General features: G+C 50.4%; 1 protein-coding gene across 1 annotated transcript in view; it reads left to right on the forward strand.

The window, feature by feature from the left end:
- The first annotated feature begins 4,414 nt into the window (after positions 1 to 4,414).
- The window catches only part of MYOCD (myocardin), a 106,244-nt gene continuing 93,200 nt past the window's right edge, over positions 4,415 to 17,458 (forward strand). Inside the window, exon 1 of the mRNA XM_050319532.1 lies at positions 4,415 to 4,493. The gene's annotated coding sequence lies outside the window, so the exon portion shown is untranslated. The remainder of the gene's footprint in view (positions 4,494 to 17,458) is intronic.

Raw genomic sequence — 17,458 nt, forward strand, 5'->3', positions numbered from 1 at the left:
AAGGGGTGAAGGGCAGCCTGTCTGGGTGTGCTGCTCCATTACCTCCTCCTGCAGTGGCAGGAGTGGGAGGAAGACAGCTCCCAAGGGGTTTTGCCCAGTGTGATCCATTGTCAGGGCAAGGCCAGTGTGAACTGCCTGTGTTGTGGCCCCAAGAACAGTGGCAGCAGGTGCCAGGGACACAAAAGGTGACACATGAACACCCTACACTGCTGTGACTCAGACTCAAGGAAGAGAACATGTGAGATGCTGTCATGAGTGGCATGATCTGGTTGCACCAAAATGGCTCAGGTACCTCACCTGCCCCAGGGGCAAGAATCCATCCACATGGGAAGGGAAACATCAGTTTAGATCTCAGATCTCCCTGCACAGGACACCCCAACAATCCCACCATGTGTCTGAGACCATTCTCCAAAGCCTCCTGCAGCTCTGGCAGCCTTGGGGCTGTGCCCACTGCCCTGGGGAGCCTGTTCAGTGCCAACCACCCTCTGGGGGAAGAACCTTTTGCTGAGATCCACCCTGAGCCTGCCCTGACACAGCTCCAGCCATTCCCTGGGGGCTGTCCCTGGTCCCCCCAGAGCAGAGCTCAGTCCTGCCCCTCCTCTGCCCCTGCCCAGGCAGTTGGAACTGCAGGGAGGTCTCCCCTCAGTCTCCTCTTCTCCAGCTGAACACACCAAGTGCCCTCAGTGTCCTCACACGCCTTCAAATCCAGGCCCTTCCCCATCCTCCTTCCCTCCTTTGGACACTCTCCAATGGCTCAATCTCTCCCTTCCATTGTGTCCCCCCAAACTGCCCCATCATTGAGGTGAGGCCGCCCCAGGGCAGAGCAGAGCGGGACAATCCCCTCCCTGGTGCCCCCAGGACAGGGATGTCCCTCCTGGCTGCCAGGGCACTGCTGACTCAGGGACAAGTGGCCACACACCAGAACTCCCAGATCTCTTTCCACAGCACTTCTCCCCAGTCTCTTGTTCCCAGTCTGTCTCTACATCCAGGTTTGCCTCATTCCAGGTGCAATTTGGGACATATGGTTTGTAGAATCAACAGAGTCCCACCTGGGTCTTTATGGGCGAGCATGTCTAGGGGGAAGCGAGTCTGAGCCTCATCCAGGCTATGTTGGTCTCTGGACAGAAAGCAAGGAGGCTTCTCCTCAGGCATCTGCTCCACAGGATCTCCAGTGTCTTGCAAGGAAGTTCCCATGAGCTACCATGGTAGTGCAGCTCAATGAATTTTGTATTTATAGGCAGGGAGAGATGGAACATGACCTGTACTGTGCAAAGCCTTCAATTGATGTGTTGGCAGCAGTGGCTGATGGGAGATGTGCTGTAGGGTTCAAAAGTGTGTCTAAGCTTTGTAAATACAATCAGTTCAGGCTAAGCAAGGGAACAATGGGGAATGTTTTGAGGCCAAATTTCACTTCAGAAAAAAGACACCATTTAGCCAGTGGTGTTTGAGTGTGTTGTGAAACATGTGCCTGTGGGGTCACAGCGTGACCTCCTGGCTCAGACAGCTAGGACCCCGGCACACTCACTGCACATTAAAATGTTGCATATGCTCTGAGTGTAAAAAGATTGTACACAGTGCCTGCAAGAAGCCTTTCTGAAAGACTTTTACCTCAGCTGGTGGTCTTGCAGCTTCGACACTGGATGTCTGGCTCATGCTCTCTATTTTTCAAAAACATTAATAATCATAATCCATATAAAACTGTCATATTGGTTCAACATGTACGTCACCAGAGCCCTGGCTAATTTATCAAAGATTTAGTGTTCAGTTGAACAAAGTCTCATTTTTGTAAGCAGATGCAGTTTGCTGGATTGTCCTGTCATCACCCACTGTTCCCACTGGAAAGATGCATCATATCAGCAACTTCAAAAAGTCAAAAAAATGTACATTTTAAAACAGTAATATAAACACTTTTTGAATGTTTCATGTTAGTCTTGAATTAAATAGAGAGTTCAGGGGCTGAAGCTGCTTGTGTCAAAGTGGGTCTGCAGCCCTACAGCCACCAGTGATGGATCCTCACAGAGACCACAAGCTGCTCAAGGGAGCTCAGATGCAGAGCTGGTAGCTGAGATTGTCTGTTCAAAGCTGTGGCACACAGCACAGCCCTGACCTGCCTGGATGCCTGCAGGACCATTTCCATGTGCAGTGGCAGCAGGTCAGGCTTTGGTAGGAATAGCTGGGCACAGGAGATGAGGAAAGAGCCACAGTGGTGAGTGGAGAAGGCAGGGGTGGAAGCACCCAGCAGAAGGGAGGGCCTCACCTGCAGTGCTAGGGTAGCTTCAGGTACCATAGTATAAGAAACATCTGAACCCATGGGAGAGTGTCCAAAGGAGGGAACGAGGATGGGGAAGGGCCTGGATTTGAAGGCATGTGAGGACACTGAGGGCACTTGGTGTGTTCAGCTGGAGAAGAAGAGACTGAGGGGAGACCTCCCTGCAGTTCCAACTGCCTGGGCAGGGGCAGAGGAGGGGCAGGACTGAGCTCTGCTCTGGGAGGACCAGGGACAGCCCCCAGGGAATGGCTGGAGCTGTGTCAGGGCAGGCTCAGGGTGGAGCTCAGCAAAAGGTTCTTCCCCCAGAGGCTGGTTGGGCACTGAACAGGCTCCCCAGGGCAGTGGGCACAGCCCCAAGGCTGCCAGAGCTGCAGGAGGGTTTGGATGATCCTCTGGGGCACAGGGGGTGACTCTTGGGGATGGGCCTGTGCAGGGCTGAGGGATGGACTGGATGATCCTTGTGTGTTCCTTCCAGCTCAGCACATTCTGGATTTGGGGGATTCTGGGATTCTGTGGTGGTAAGGGCTGGGTTTGCACAGTCTCGGAGCCCAGGGCTGGCCCAGGCAATGCACATGGGCACAGCTTTATGTCCCACCTGCAAAGTGACAAAGTGACACAAGGGCCTTTGGGACTTCCTTTCTGTCCCTGCCCCTGCCCCATGAGCACCCTGTGTGAAATGTCCCAGCAGTGGAGCACCTGTAACACAGCACAGAGGGACAGGGCCTGAGCTGCAGCCAGGGACAGGCTGTGGGGGGAAGGGTCAGAGCAGGTGGAGGGAGGTAGATGAGAAAGCAGATGGCAAAATCCCTTCTGGTGCAGGGTAGGGAGAGGGGTGTGAGACAGTCCTGGCACAGGGAGCGTGGAGGAGATGGTATCGTATACAATGCACTATTCCCACTTCCTTATACAGTAAATTGGTAACTTTTTTGTATTAAATCAGATTTTATCACTGAATCAGTCTTGCACTTTTCTATTCTTGTTCTCTACAAATGACCTTTTTTAGTTCTCCTCAGCTCTTTCCTGATGGGACTCATTAGGAACTGGTGCTAACTCTTACAAGCATTCACTTTCATTCAGCATCTGGAGATTTTTTTCAGACAATGCTCTGTTGAAACAGTCCCTGCAGCTTTCCTCTGCTGTGCTCGCTATCACAGCCCCTCCTGGGCCACGTGCTTGCATCCCACAAACATGGGTGGTGTGAGCTGAATCTTTTCCCTCTCTGTTTCTGGTGAGATGGGAGTATCGTCAAGCACCTCCCTGCACACATATTTGTAGAATCACAACTTGAATTTTCAGAATTATTTTGAGAACTTTTCTGATGAATTTGACCATAAACCCCACGTAAACCTTGGAGTAGAACAATGTGGTAAACAAACAATTCCTCCATCCTTCAAAAACTCTCAACATTTTGTACCTGATGGGGTTGAATTCTTCATAAAGGCTTTAGCTCTGGTGAGTGCCAATCACAACTCTGATGTCAGAGTATGGGTTTTGCATATGTATTTTACCTTGCAGGGTGTTTATACACCTCCTGAATGTAAAAGCTGAAAGGTGTCTGCTCTTTGCTTTTACTGTGTGTATCACATAATTAGCAGGTTCATCTGTGTTGTGTGGAATTATTTCTGTCACACAGTTTTCTCAGCAAACTGGAATCATATAAAGGAAGATTGTTCTCACCTGTAGATTTATTCTGTATTTCTGACAGTTCAAGAACTCTCTTGTGTGGGTGTCCCATGGTTGTGTTTTTTGAAAATACCCCTGACTTTCTGCAAATATTCTGTGTCCATGGATGGAAATTCTTCCAGCAAAGCAGCCAAGGATGCAGACCAGCAGACAGGGAGAATCAAGCAGGCAATAGGGAATTCTAAAGTCTTCCCATGCAAAGTGTCAGTAATTAGTTGTCTGTGGTCTGATCCTTCACAAATGCCAGCCTTTGTTCACTGTTCCCTGGATTGATTTGGGACTTTGTCCTTACCTGTTCCTCTTCTCCTCCAGAGGTCACCTTGTGTCTGCTTCTGTCCCTGCTCATCCAAAGTGGAGCAGCCAGAGTCTGGACCGGCCCCTCCAGGCACGGTGATGAATGGTGGGATCAAACAGGATTGCTCTGACCATAAAGGTGCACCAGGTGGAAATGAAGAGGAAAAGGCACTCAAGGAAAAATCTGCCAGTGAAGTGAGAGATGGCCCCAAGCTCCAGCCCCCGCCCTTTGCGGAGCGGAAGAATGGTGAGTTCCTCAGCCGGTGGTGGCAAGAGAGGGGAGTGGAGATGGGATCAGTGCTGGTTTGGCATGTGCTGGGTTTGTGGTTCATCATTATTCTTATGTGTGGTGCTTTTGAGGATGTTTCTGATGGCATGATTTTAAGGTTTAATGGAAGTGGATACTCTTGATCTCAGTGTACCTGGGTCAGCCGTAAATGCTGTTGTCACACTTGAGGCAGTTGCCATGTCCTTTGTTATCCAAGTGTTTGGTATAATTTTGGCTGAAATGTGGAATTTCAAGGTCTTAGGAAGAGACTGGTGATGTGACTGTAGCAATGGGATTGCTGGGGAATTAGGGTGACGTGAAGTTGATCAGTGGAGAAGAAATGGGAAGGGTATTTGATTTGCCAAGGCCCCGATAGACTGCTCTGCTCTCTCTGGGCACTGGGTGTTTCAGATGACCTTGTCCTCTGCAAAATGGCTTCAGATTGATGTAACAGAGAGCAGAATTTGGTCAGGCCTCTGCAAGGGTCATTTGTCTGGTCGTGGGTCCAGCAGCTACTCTTGCTGGCAGATAGTGCTGCAAGTTTGATTGGAGATCTGCTGCTGGAAAGCTGCTGGACAGACAACACCCCAGTGCAGCCTGTGCAAAGCACACTTAGGCTGAGGAGTTGTTTGCCATTTCTTTCAGGCAACTGTATAATATATGAAATGAAGAAAATTCCTTTTGGGCACTCTAAGGCTTTCAACATTAAGTCCTCAAAATATAATGCAATGTGAAAGTGCAGCCCGAAGGCACTATTTTTGCTTTGTGTCTTTGATTGTTTGCATTATTGTACAGGACCCAATTTTTCTCAATCACTATAAATCAGAAATAATCCAAATGATGTCATCATGGCAATGTACTGGTGTCAGACTGGAGTAATAGAGCAGAGAGCCAAGCCCAGGGCCTGCCCACAGTCAGACTCAGTCACACCAGTGAGGGCTATTCTTTCCTACAGTCCCAAATATCAAAGCGTACCTAAGATAATACAGTAACAACAGGAAAGATGATTTGGACTTGTAAAGGGACAAACTGTTTGTTGATGTAAAAAAAAAAATCACATTTTCTCTGTAGCTTTCACATTGGTTTTTGTGCCCGTTTTCCACATGGTTTTAGTTATAAGAAGGCAAAAAAGGAAACACCTCCACGTGCCCACAGGCGTGGTGGCTCCCAGCACTGCTCCCTGAGCCCTGCAGCAGTGCCAGCACCTGCCTGGCAGCTGACCCTCTGCCAGGGGTTGGTGTCCCCTGGGTCTTAGGCCTGGTGACCCACCAGGACGTGGCTCCACCCTGGGCTGTTTGCCCTCTAAGTGAGAAGAGCCCCTGCCCCATCCTGGCCATCCCTCCAGCCCCTCGCTCTGGTCCGTTTGCCTCTTCTCCCTTTCTTTAGCACGTTCAGACAGCACAGGGGCTCAGCCCTTCCTGCCACCCCATGTGGGAGCAGCTGGCTCCCTTCATCTCACATCATCTGGGAGCTGGCAGGGCCGCCGACTGTCACACACATCACGTGGCACCCGGGCCTGCCTTTGATGTCCCGTTCTGTGGTGTGACAGCTCCCACAGGGCCCGTGGAGCCTGAGGAGCACCTGGCTGGGAGGGCAGTAGGAAGGGGACATCCCTCGGTCCCCCAGGCTGCCCCCACAGCTGTCACCTCCCTTTGCCCTGCAGGACATGCAGAGCCCTGTAGCTGATCTCTTCCCTGCCCAGAGCAGAGCCTCCCTGTGCCCCTCAGTGCCATGGGGTGTCACAGCAATGACCTTCTGCCCCGTCCCTCGGGGGGGCTCAGTAGTTGGGATTGACGTGGGGAAAAAAGCAAGGTGTCAGTCTCCTCATATCCCACCCCCATGAAGGGCAGCCGTGGGGGTGTATTCAGCACTTCATCCCACACACACAAGGGAGAGCAGCAGGAGGGAGCAGGGACACACCATCCAAGATCGTGCCACTGAAGGAGACAGTGCCTAGGAATGAGCTGGGTGAGAGGCAAGAAGCTTTTAGGAATCTGTCAGGGCATGTAAGGAGAAGCAAATGCAAGTTGTGTAACCCCCCCTGCTCCTCTTGTCCTGTCTCATCCCATCTCCTGAGGGTACAGGTGTGCACACCTCAGCCAGGCAGGACCTGCCCCTTGCTCTGTGTCCTATCCACCTGTGTGCTGGTGATCTGTGGTGGTTTGGACAGACACCCATCTGTCAAGGGCACAGCTCCTCAGCAAGGACTAGCTCCTGCCCAGGTCTCAACTTTCAAACTGCCGTCTTTATTTGACTTAACTTTGATTTAATAAAAACAGTCTAGCTAGAATATTTTTAAATAGGAAAATAGTCTTTTTAACTCTAGTATTACTAAAAGATGGCTGAGGGGATTTCATTTAAATTTGTGAAAATAAATCACCTTTGAGCAAGCCAAAAGCCCATTTGGCAGGACCTACAAAATCCCAGGACTGGATGCATAGGTCCAGGAAAATGGAGACTGTTACCTCTACAACAAGCAGGAATCCTGACCTCTGCTTGCCCAGACCCTGGGCTTGTACCCCCAGCCCCTGGCCCTGACCTCCCCCAGGATGGAACACTGTCAGGATGCCCTTTTACCACAACTGTGCCAATCCCACAGCCCATGGTGTTTATACACCCAGTGACCTCATCTCCTCCCACGTTCTGGTCCACACTGGCCTGAGCCAGGCAGAGCTGTGACCTCTGTCTCGGAAGAGCCTCAGAAGAAGCAAATATGACTCTGGGTCTTCTTGAAGTCACTAGTGATGCTGGGTTTAGAGGAGAGGTCCAGCTCACCCCCCACATACACACAGAGTTATTGTGCATCTTTGCTGGGTGCAGGATCCATGGGCTCTGGCATTCTGCCTTGCCAGAGTCATTTTGATCTCAGCGTAGTGACTTCCCCCTCTCCAGCTCTACTCACTCCATTTCATCTCTCCATGCAGTGAGACTCTTGAGGTGCAAGGTCAGGGCATGGCATCCTCAGAGTGAGGACACACTGCCCACACCTCTGTTCCTGCCAGGGTTGGTTGCACACAAAGGCAGACTCAAAAGCAGTAAGACAATTCCTGATGCAGTGGGAACACAGGCCCCTGCAAGGGGTCCCCAGCAGCCACCTCCCTGTGGTGCTGGAGCCTTCATTTTGTGAGCCATGAGGGACAGTGTCTGCACTGTACAACATGAACCACAGTCCCACTGTGCAGGTACCAAAGGTCATCACAGCCCAGTCCAAAGGTGCTTAGTACCTCATCCCTCACAGGCTCAGCACTCTCTGACCTCCAGTTTGGGGGTCAGATCCATAAGCTGCTTTTCCCTCCCAGATCCACCTGAAACCCTCTCAGATGTTGACACCAGGGCCAGTGGTTACACTCTGAAGCAGCACCAATGCTCCCAAGATCAGTTTCTTCAGCTGATAACAGCTTTCATCCCATCACAGCTCATCCCAGCCCATCTTCCCATGCCATTACACTGTACTTTATCTGTGTCAGCTGTGCCCAATCACTCTCTGGGGGAAGAACATTTTTCCAACCTAAAGCTCCCCTGACACAACTTCAGGGCTCAGTCCACTCTGGAGGGTCTCATCTCTCTCCAGTGACTATTGGAGTTTAGATGCCCAGCTCTGACCCAGATACTTTTTAAAAAAGTGATTGATTTTACTCATTTGCCTCCACCCACGTGTCTCCCAGTCTGGGTGTCTGAGCTCTGGCTGCAGGTGAAGGCTCTGGACTGCAGGCATTCAGAGGCCACTGAATGGGTACTGCAGGTGGGAGAGCTGAAGGGCTCCCTGTGCCCACACCACTGCAGCAGAGTGTTTGCAAACTGCTTGTAATGTTTCCTCATAGGTTTCCTATTGCTGATTTTGGACAATAATGCAGTTAAACTTTCTGTTTATTTGTGTAGTGAAGCAGACCTTCTGACCACCGGCCCCTTCAGCCCCCTGCAACAAAGGGGAGGATTTTCCAGTGCCCATCTGGTTTGTGTTTAATGTAATGTGTAGAAAGGTTGCACATTTTCAGGGCCCGTGTTCATAAGCAGTAGATTGTACAACAGTTTATTACACAAATGGAGCTTTATATTACTGGGCTTTGTTGAGCTGCCAGTTGGGATAAAAAAAAAGTAACGTGCTTCATAGACCCTATCAAGGAAAATTAGAAAGCATTAAATTCTGCTCAGACTATCCATCACTGGTGAGCTAGTAATCAAATCCAGAGAGGCTGGTGGGAGGTCAAGACTTTCTTGTTCTTGGTGTTTCTGAATCAATAACTATTATGAAATACATGTAAGTGAAACCAAAAAAAGAGAGGGCATGTCTGACCTAGAAGTCATCACAACATCACAGCAGAGAAGCCAGAAGAGACCTACAGGTTTTGGGGAGAAAACCCCACAGTCTCAACTCAATTCTTGTGGTGAGCATGTGTTTTAGTTTAATTCTGTATTGGAATGGTTATTAAATTACTATCTAGTCCTAAGCAAAATCTAGCCCTTATTCCACACAGCCAGGTAAGAGGTGTATCTACAGGAAGACTTTCCAAATTACCTTTGGATCCAAACCAAATAAATATTATAAACACTGTATTGAACCCAGGTGATACCTAATCCACAATGAAATATCAGCCTGCAGCCTTGGACTGCAGAGCCCAGCTTTAATGCCACTTAAATCAGAATGTAAGAACTAAAAGAATTCCAGGAATCCAATGATATAAACTGTATTTTTAGAGCTGTGAGTGACTTGTGAGAGTGAAACAGTGCAGTGACTAAAGATAGCACAAGCAAGGTTTTCCATGATTTATCGCAGGAGCGCTCACAGTAAGTTAAAGTCACCGAATGTTGTGATAGCAGCACCTACATGTTGGCATGTTTTCAAGACAAGTCATTCATAACATATTTGTCACAGAGGAAAATTTCCATAACAGAGCTCTGAGTTGCATCTCACTTGCACGAGCACCACACACATCACTTTTCTATTAAAACACCAAGAGCTTCGTTTGTTCCCGAGGCTCTCTTTTTTTCTTTAAGACAGCTGGAGGGAACCCATTTGCCTGCATGTCTCAAACCTCTCCCAGGCTTTCAGTCTGGCTAAGCAATCCAAGCAGTGGTAGCAGAAGACAAAGACCCTCCCTTGGACTCAGTTGTGGCCTCACTCCATTCCCTGCTGGCCATCTGGAGTTATCATTTTCATAGGTGTTCATTGTGTGACCCGTCATTCCTCCTCGGGGCTCTGTGTTCCTTTGTGCACCAAGAGGTTGGGTAGGACCTTTGTTTGCTAAGCAAAATGTCTAGAGGGGTTATTTTAAGGATAAAGTCATGGCAAACATTTCCTGACACCTCCTGATCAGCGTTGCTCTTGGCTCCTGGCCCTTGCTGGTGGCAGTGTACAGGATAAAGGCACTGGCTACTTGAGAGGGGGCTACAGAGCAGAACTGTTTTCTCCCAGTTTCTCACATGCCAGGATGAATTCAGACAGAAACAGCAGAGAGAACCTGCAGAGAACTCCTCTCATGGATAGATTGGTCTTTGCTTCTGCAGCCACCTCCTGGGTAGCCTGAGAGTCACCTGGAATCTCATTTTCATAGAATCGCTGAATGGTTTGGGTCGGAAGAGACCTTAAATCTCATCTCTTCCCAACCCCTGCCATGGGCAGGGACAGCTTCCACCAGCCCAGGTTGCTCCAAGCCCCACCCAACCTGGCCTTGGACACTTCCAGGGATGGGGCAGCCACAGCTTCTCTGGGCAACCTGTGCCAGGGTCTCACCCCCATCACAGAGAAGAATTTTCTCGTGTGTCAAGTTCTAAGTTCACCTTCCAGCACAGAAACCCACTGGCTGTGCTGGGCCCTGGCCAAGCTCCCCAAGCAGGGTTCCCTTCTCTGCTGGATAGGGACATCACCTGCAGGATGAGGAATGTAGCTGAGAGACTGGAGTAAGTTCCTCTCTTCTTCATCCATTGACTAGTCCTGCTCTCAGTCCCATGATGTCCCTGCCCAGCAGCCTGGTCTCTGATCAAAACCAAGGCTATGCCCAACCCTGTGTAACCACCTTCACAACCCTCCCATGGAGGGATCTGTGTGAGTCATGTCCATTTCTTTTTCAGGTATATTTTGGGATGTTTCTAAGACCAATTTAAATTTCATTATGACTCAAAGAGGCTGTTTGGTGTCCTCTTTTAGAGATAAATAGAAATGGGGGGAGTTATTTGTCATGATTCTTCTTCTTGTTCCATCTCCATATGCTTTCAAGCAAGTTCTGCAACACTCTCACAATGACCCCATCCTGCTGGGTGGTCACTGCAGCCTGAGCACTGCAAAATGCAACAGAACAGGGGTACTGTTATCGGCAATGTGTCTGTTCTTGGGCTGGGGCTGAGTGTCCCACTGCTCCAGACCATTACTCAGCACCCAGGAGGACTGAACCCCCGGGCTGGCTCTCCTCAGCTCACCATCCATCCAGCCTTAGCACTCCCTATCCAGGCCTGTTGTCCTTCCCTTGTAACCATGCCTGTGGTTAAATAAACAGAGGGTGTCAGTGATTATAAGCTTTCCTCTCCCTGCTGCACTGGGGGAAGAGCGCTCACAGCTCCATGAGCAGTCTGAGTTTGTATTTCCTCTCCTTTACATTTGTTGTTATTTCTGTGTTGTTTTAATGATTTCCACATTCTTGAGGCCATTGCTTGGAGCACCTGTGGTCAGGATTTGCTCAACATCTCCCTCTCTCAGTAAAAAAAAAAACGCTTTTGAGAGGTAGCCAGTCATGGGTAAAGTTCAATCCAGGGCACAGTTCTTAATTCATGATCAAGCCTGATGAATGGCATGTGAATGATACCTGAACACGTGAAACTTGGGTTTGAAACTGTGATCTGTGGTATGAAACCTGCTAGCCCTGGAATGATAAAAAGAAAACATCCTCTGCAAGAATAACACCACGTTTTCTCTGTGAGCATTTAACCTGCAGGACTCAGTAGCACATTAGGCTCGTTGACACCAAAAAAATCAGGAGGATTCTGGATAGAATTAGTTATTCCTGGAGATAATGGGAATATCCACAACATCACAATGAGCAAGCATGAATGTATCCAAGTGGAGCATCTAACAGGGAATGGTAGGGAAAGACACCTGTTGCTATAACTCCCTAGGTAAGCTGGCCTAATAGAAAAACAGACTAACAACTGAGGCTTAAATAGTTCGTCAGGGTAATTTGTCTCTAAGCCCAGCTTATCTGGGAACTTTTTGCAATCTCCAGCACTTCAGGTCTTTTAGCTGGGATGCACTTTTTTCTTCAAAAGATCCTTTCTTATACAAATGAAAATTATACCTTTATGCAGAAATGTGTAGGAAAGCTTCCCTGGCCTTTGTGTCACGCTCAGGTGCTTCAGTGCTCTCAGCTGGTGAGCAGCAGCCCAAAGGTGTCACAGAAGGTTGTCAACAGAAGACACACAGTCTGTAGGGCTTCACTGCAGTTAAATGCCAAGGCAGCTTTGCTCCACATCAGCAGGTTACCCCCAGTGCCTCACTGCTGACACTGAAAACCTTCAAAGCTCTGCTTTTACAGTGTTGGGAAGGTGTTATGATAGCTGGATATCTCCAAGTTTTAAAGATCAGAAGCACTGAAGAGACAATCATAAATGGAGGTTTCTGTCCTTGAGCAGAATGAATCTGTGAAGAGGCTGGAACACAAGATGTTTCCAGTTAACGCACCATCTGTGTTAGATCTGTCCATTCACAAAGAGGAAACATATTTTCACTCTGAATGACTTTTTAAATTAAGAGACACCAAGGAAAGCAAGTACGTAAGCTGTGTGTGCGTGTCTGTGTGCAGATGGTGGTGAGTGGGGCTGTGCACGTGGGAGCCCCACAGACCTCGCTGCCCAACCCCGGCACAGTCTGCAGAGGGACCCCACAGAAACCACTCAGCACCTCATGCACACAAATCCACATGACATTCTCGTGGCACAGCACAGCACAAGCTCTGTTTTTAACCGCCTTGGTGTGAATTGTCAGCAGTAGTGGCAGCCTGGGGGGCAGGGCCTGGGGACCGGCGGCTGCTGTGGGAAGGGCGGGTGGGCTCACACCAGGGCTTCCCACGTGGAGCAGGATGGGGTTCTGGGCACGGGGATTCCTCAGGCAGCTGGGAGAGAACTGCCACAGGGTGCCAGGCTCCTCGAGGAGCCATGCCCACCCTCTGTGGTGAGCCACAACTGGGGGGAACTGGGGGGAACTGGGGGGAATTGGTCTCCACTTTGCTGCAGAGGGGATGGCCCAGTGGCTCCTGTGCCCTTCCACCACAGCACACTGACAAAGCAGCCAGGGCAGGATGCTGGCTGCTCTGGGGCTGGAAGGAGACAGTGCAGGAACTCATCATCCATGTCACTGCTTGGTCCAGACTCGTGTGCTGATAGTGCAGCTGGAGCCACCGATCCATCCCCATCACTGATGGAGAGATGGGGAGCACCGGAGAGATGAGCCTGCCAGGCACAGTGCCTGCTCCCGGGATAATCAGCAGCCAGGAGCATCCCTGTGGGAGACCTGCTCAGAGCTGGGTGTGTGGGGCTGGCTGCTTTGACATTCCTGCCACGATGTGTCCGTGTGCCCTCCCACTCCCCTGTGTGCCTGGGTGCTCTGTTTGTGTGACCAGCAAAATCTCCCTGGGGAGGGACAGGCTGCGATCACAGCCCTTGCCCAGTGCTCCATTCCCATGTTTGTTGGAGATCCTGCTTTCTCAGGGCTGGTTCTGGGCAGGCTAGAAGGGCTGGCACTTCCAGGAATCCATTTCCAGGCCCAGTGCTGCATTGCCTTCTGGTAACATCTGGCACAACATGTTTGTACAGATGTTTAGTGCCGTGGCTGCTTCCCAGTAGTTTGCTGGGGTGGTGTGTGGAGAACAGCTCCAAGGATGGGAAAAGCTGCTTCATACTGGGTTTGTGCAAAACAGCTCATATATTTTAAAATGAGAAGAGAGGAAATTCACAGCTGTGCCTCTGTTATATGTGCATTTAGGGCCAAATCAGGCCTGTTTCTGGCTTGGACATAGAGAACACTGCAGGGAGAGGGCTGTTCCTTCACAGGCTGCTGAGCAGCAGCAAAATCTCTCCACAGCTACTGCTGCAACCCTGGGTCTGCACGCCTTTTGTGTCCCCTGCACTTCATCTCCCAGAGGACAGAGAAAACTTCTGCCTTCTCATCCTTATTCCCCTGTCCCGTTAAGTCCTGCTGCCCAGGGGCAGGCAGTGCCAGAGGCTATGAAGTGAGGACACAAGAGATCCCCATGGTTACAGCCTCACTGGGCTTCTCCAGACCCCTGGGGCTGGTGTAGGGCCTCTGCTTTCCTTCCTGTGTTGCTGAGGTTTGTGCTTTACAAACCCTTCTGTCCAGGCTGTGAATCTCCAGGGAGGTGCTCAGCTCTGTGTGCCTCTCACCCACCGTGCCAGCTTGAGAGCTCCTGGGCTTTCTCCTGGTGAGGCACACGTGGGAAGATGGACATGGAAGGCAGGAAGATAACAAGACTCACTGAGAGATGAGCACACCGAACACCAGTGGACAGAGCAGGACACAGGAGCCTGGCTGAGCCTTGCACCTGTCTGGTGTTAAAAAATAGCCACAAACGGCCTCTTATGACAAACCACTATCATGGCCATGGCTGCCATTCCACACTGACCCAGCAGCACTGGGACCTCTGAACACAAAGCCAGGCTCTCTCATCATCTCTGTGCTCACCATCTCCACCTTTCTGATGTTGCAGGGCTGGTTGTGGAGGTTCCAAGGTTGATAAACCCTCTGGAGGTGGGCAGTGCCTGAAGAGTCTCAGGGGCTGGAGTTGCCATTGCAGATGGCTTCAGGGGTGTAGCACACACTGCTGTTAGGAGCGAACATTAAACAAATCAGCTCAGGGTAATGAACTCTGCTTTGTTCCTTTTATGGGTGCTTCTCCCAAAACCACAGTCCCACAGTGCTCATACCAGATGGGAAGTGCTGCTCTGGCCAGGACACAGGACAATAGACATTGTCCTTGGTGGTGAGCAGCTTGGGCAAGGATGGATGAACTGGTCAGGATGCAAGGGACTGTGTGGAAATGTGACACAAACACTGAGCAGCACTGCTGAGGCTGAGCACAGCTCCCAGTTACCCAGGGAAGGGAAGCAGGAGAAAGACAAGGATGGGGACATACAGGCACTGTTAACTGAGGTGGCATCAGGAGGCTGGCCAGAGCTTTAGCATGCCTGTGTACACCAAGCAATGAGCCTCTCCGTGAGGGGACCAGGAGCAAGGAGTCCTGGAGGACCACAAAGCAGGCCTGGAACAGGCTGGGGGCTGTTCCCAGTCGGAGCAGCAGTGCCCCAGCAGCAGGAGCACAGGGCTGCCAGCAAAGCTGTGGCCTGCAGCTACGAGCAGCCATGGTTCGCTGCACAGTGACAGGCATGGAGACCAAGGTGGTTGTGGATTTGTCACAGTACTCCTGTCCAAATCGGTTAGAGGAGAGACTAACATGAAGCCAGCAGGAGAAGCACTGCACGTTCTGTACTCGGCACTGCGATTGCGAAGGGCCGGGGCAGACCAGGAACGTGGTCACTGCAAAGATGTGACGAGCAGAGGAGGAGTCGTAAGAAGGTAAACATGACAGATCCCTTCCTGATGGATGCATGTAGTCCATAAACATCATTGTCACACCAGAGATCTTGCCAGAGATTCCTGAAGGTGCTTTCAAGCATGCTGCAGCCTCATCCTGTGGTTCTTGGGCTTTCAAAATTATGACCATCTGTTTGCAATTGAGGCTCATTTGGAAGTAGAGGAGACTGCTGCTAAGAGACTCTTTTTTTTGAACTAAGTCCCTTCAGTTCTGTCAAGAAGTTCCCACCAGCAGGTATAAGAATCACAGAAATCATAGAATGCTTTGGGTTGGAAGGGACCTTAAAGCCCATCCCAATCCACCCATGCCACACCTTCCACCAGCCCAGGTTGCTCCAAGCCCCATCCAACCTGACACTTCCAGGGATGGGGCAGTCACAGCTGCTCTGGGCAACCTGTGCCAGGGCCTCCCCATCCTCACAGGGAACAATTTGTTCCTAATATCCCATCTAACCCTGCCCTCTGGGAGTGGGAAGCCATTCCCCCTTGTCCTGCCTCTTCATGCCCTTTTCCAAAGTCTCTCTGCAGCTCTCCTGGAGCCCCTTTAGGCACTGGAAGGAGCTCCAAGGTCTCCCTGGAGCCTTTTCTTCTCCAGGCTGGACACTTCCAGCTATCCCAGCCAGCCTGCAGAGCAGAGGGGCTCCAGCCCTTGGAGCATCTCCATTACCTCCTCTGGACTCCTATGGCTCAGGAGGGTTCTTCATCATCCCAAAATGGGGTAATCAAGCTCAGCTGGAATGCCTGTGATAGGTATGACACCAGGCTGTCATGGGGGTATGTGAACGTGATGATTTAACCCCAGCCCTGCAAACAACTCCTGTCTGTTGTACTGGCACACCCACTGCTCAAAATAAGAACTTCCAAGAGTGAGCATTAAGCTGGCTTCCAGAATTTGCAGCTGCAGCCCAGGTACTTGAAGCCTTGGCAGCTTGTTTTAATTCTTACTTTGCAAGAAGCTGGGCATGAAGGTCTGTGGGCATGATTGAAGGGAGCTGGGCAGGTCTCCTCAGCTTTCTACAGAGCCTGAGGTGTGCTGGGCATCACCTTGAAAGTGCTCTGTCACCCTGCTGGGCTCTGCACAGCAAGGAAGGGAGGGAAATACAGACTCATTCCAGCAGGGAAGGAGATCAGAAGGGAGCAGCAATCCTGAGAAGGTGGGAGATTTTGCCAGCCCTTGGATGCTTCTATTGAAGCCACAGTGGACAAACATCTCCCTGATCTGTGCCTGCTCCCCTCGGCTCTGTGCACTCAGGGGGCATGATCAGCAGCACTGCTGTAAGCCCAAAGGTCCCCTGAAGGAGGCTGTCTTAGCACTGCACCAGGGCTTGAAACCTGGGCTTAAATGTCAACCTGCCTTAAAAGCCCCAGGCAGCTCCTGACGTGTGGTGTGAACCTGTTCACTCAGTGGAGATTTGCTCCACTGAAAATGAGCCTGAAAGCTGATAAGAGCCCCTGGTTAGGCCTGAAATAGCCCTTTGCAATGTGGGACTGCCTGGAGTAGGTATCAGATGAAGAGCAACAGTCACAGCACAGCAGAAAGGAGGCTGAGATCATGCCTGCACTTTGGTGCAGTCACAGGTGCAGGGGCTGCTCAGAGATGTGGCTGTGCTCATGCTGCACATCCCCCAGAGCAGCCGTGTTCTGGTGCTCCCTGTTCCTGAGCTGGAACACCAAGGGAACATAGAAAGAGTGGAGACACACTGGAGGGAGAACTGCCCTGGAAAAGGTGCAGTGGGTGCTGTCTGGAAGTGCCTAAGGAGACAGGATTCCCATCTCATGGCAGCTGCAGAGAAAGGCCAGAGGGTTTTGCTCAGTTACCTGGAGCTGTGTGAAATGCAGCATTCCTGGCATGAAGATGATTCGTTCCAGTGCCCTCAAAGAGGCAGGAGAGACTATATTTTATTTGCAACCTCCACTGGTCCTGTGCGTGGGAAACACAGTTGGCACTGTGGCTCTGGGATTTCATTCTGCTGGGGGTTTGCTCTGTGCTGGTGATAAGACTCCACTCTCCTTGGTCACTTTGTAGGAATGGAAAACATGCCTGGGCCTTCAAGCACACTTTGAAGTCAATCAAAGCTGTCTGAAAGTATATTTCTCTGCTATAGAACATAAAAATATTATCCTTCTGGCGTGCTTCCATGAGAATATTAAAAATAGCTTACTGAGTTACTCTGTGAAAATCGCTAATATAATGAGACTTTTGTGTCTTATTTCATTAATGAAGGAACTCTAGTGCTGGGCTTTAATGTGATATTGCTGTAAATCAATAAAGAATATTTTTGGAAAAACGCAATCCTATTCTTCCGAGATATTTTTGTAGGGTGAAGTTAGAAAGAAACATTTATTGCTA

This window comes from Myiozetetes cayanensis, unplaced genomic scaffold (genome assembly GCF_022539395.1).
Source record: "Myiozetetes cayanensis isolate MyiCay16 unplaced genomic scaffold, myiCay2020 scf22, whole genome shotgun sequence".
NCBI lineage: Eukaryota > Metazoa > Chordata > Aves > Passeriformes > Tyrannidae > Myiozetetes > Myiozetetes cayanensis.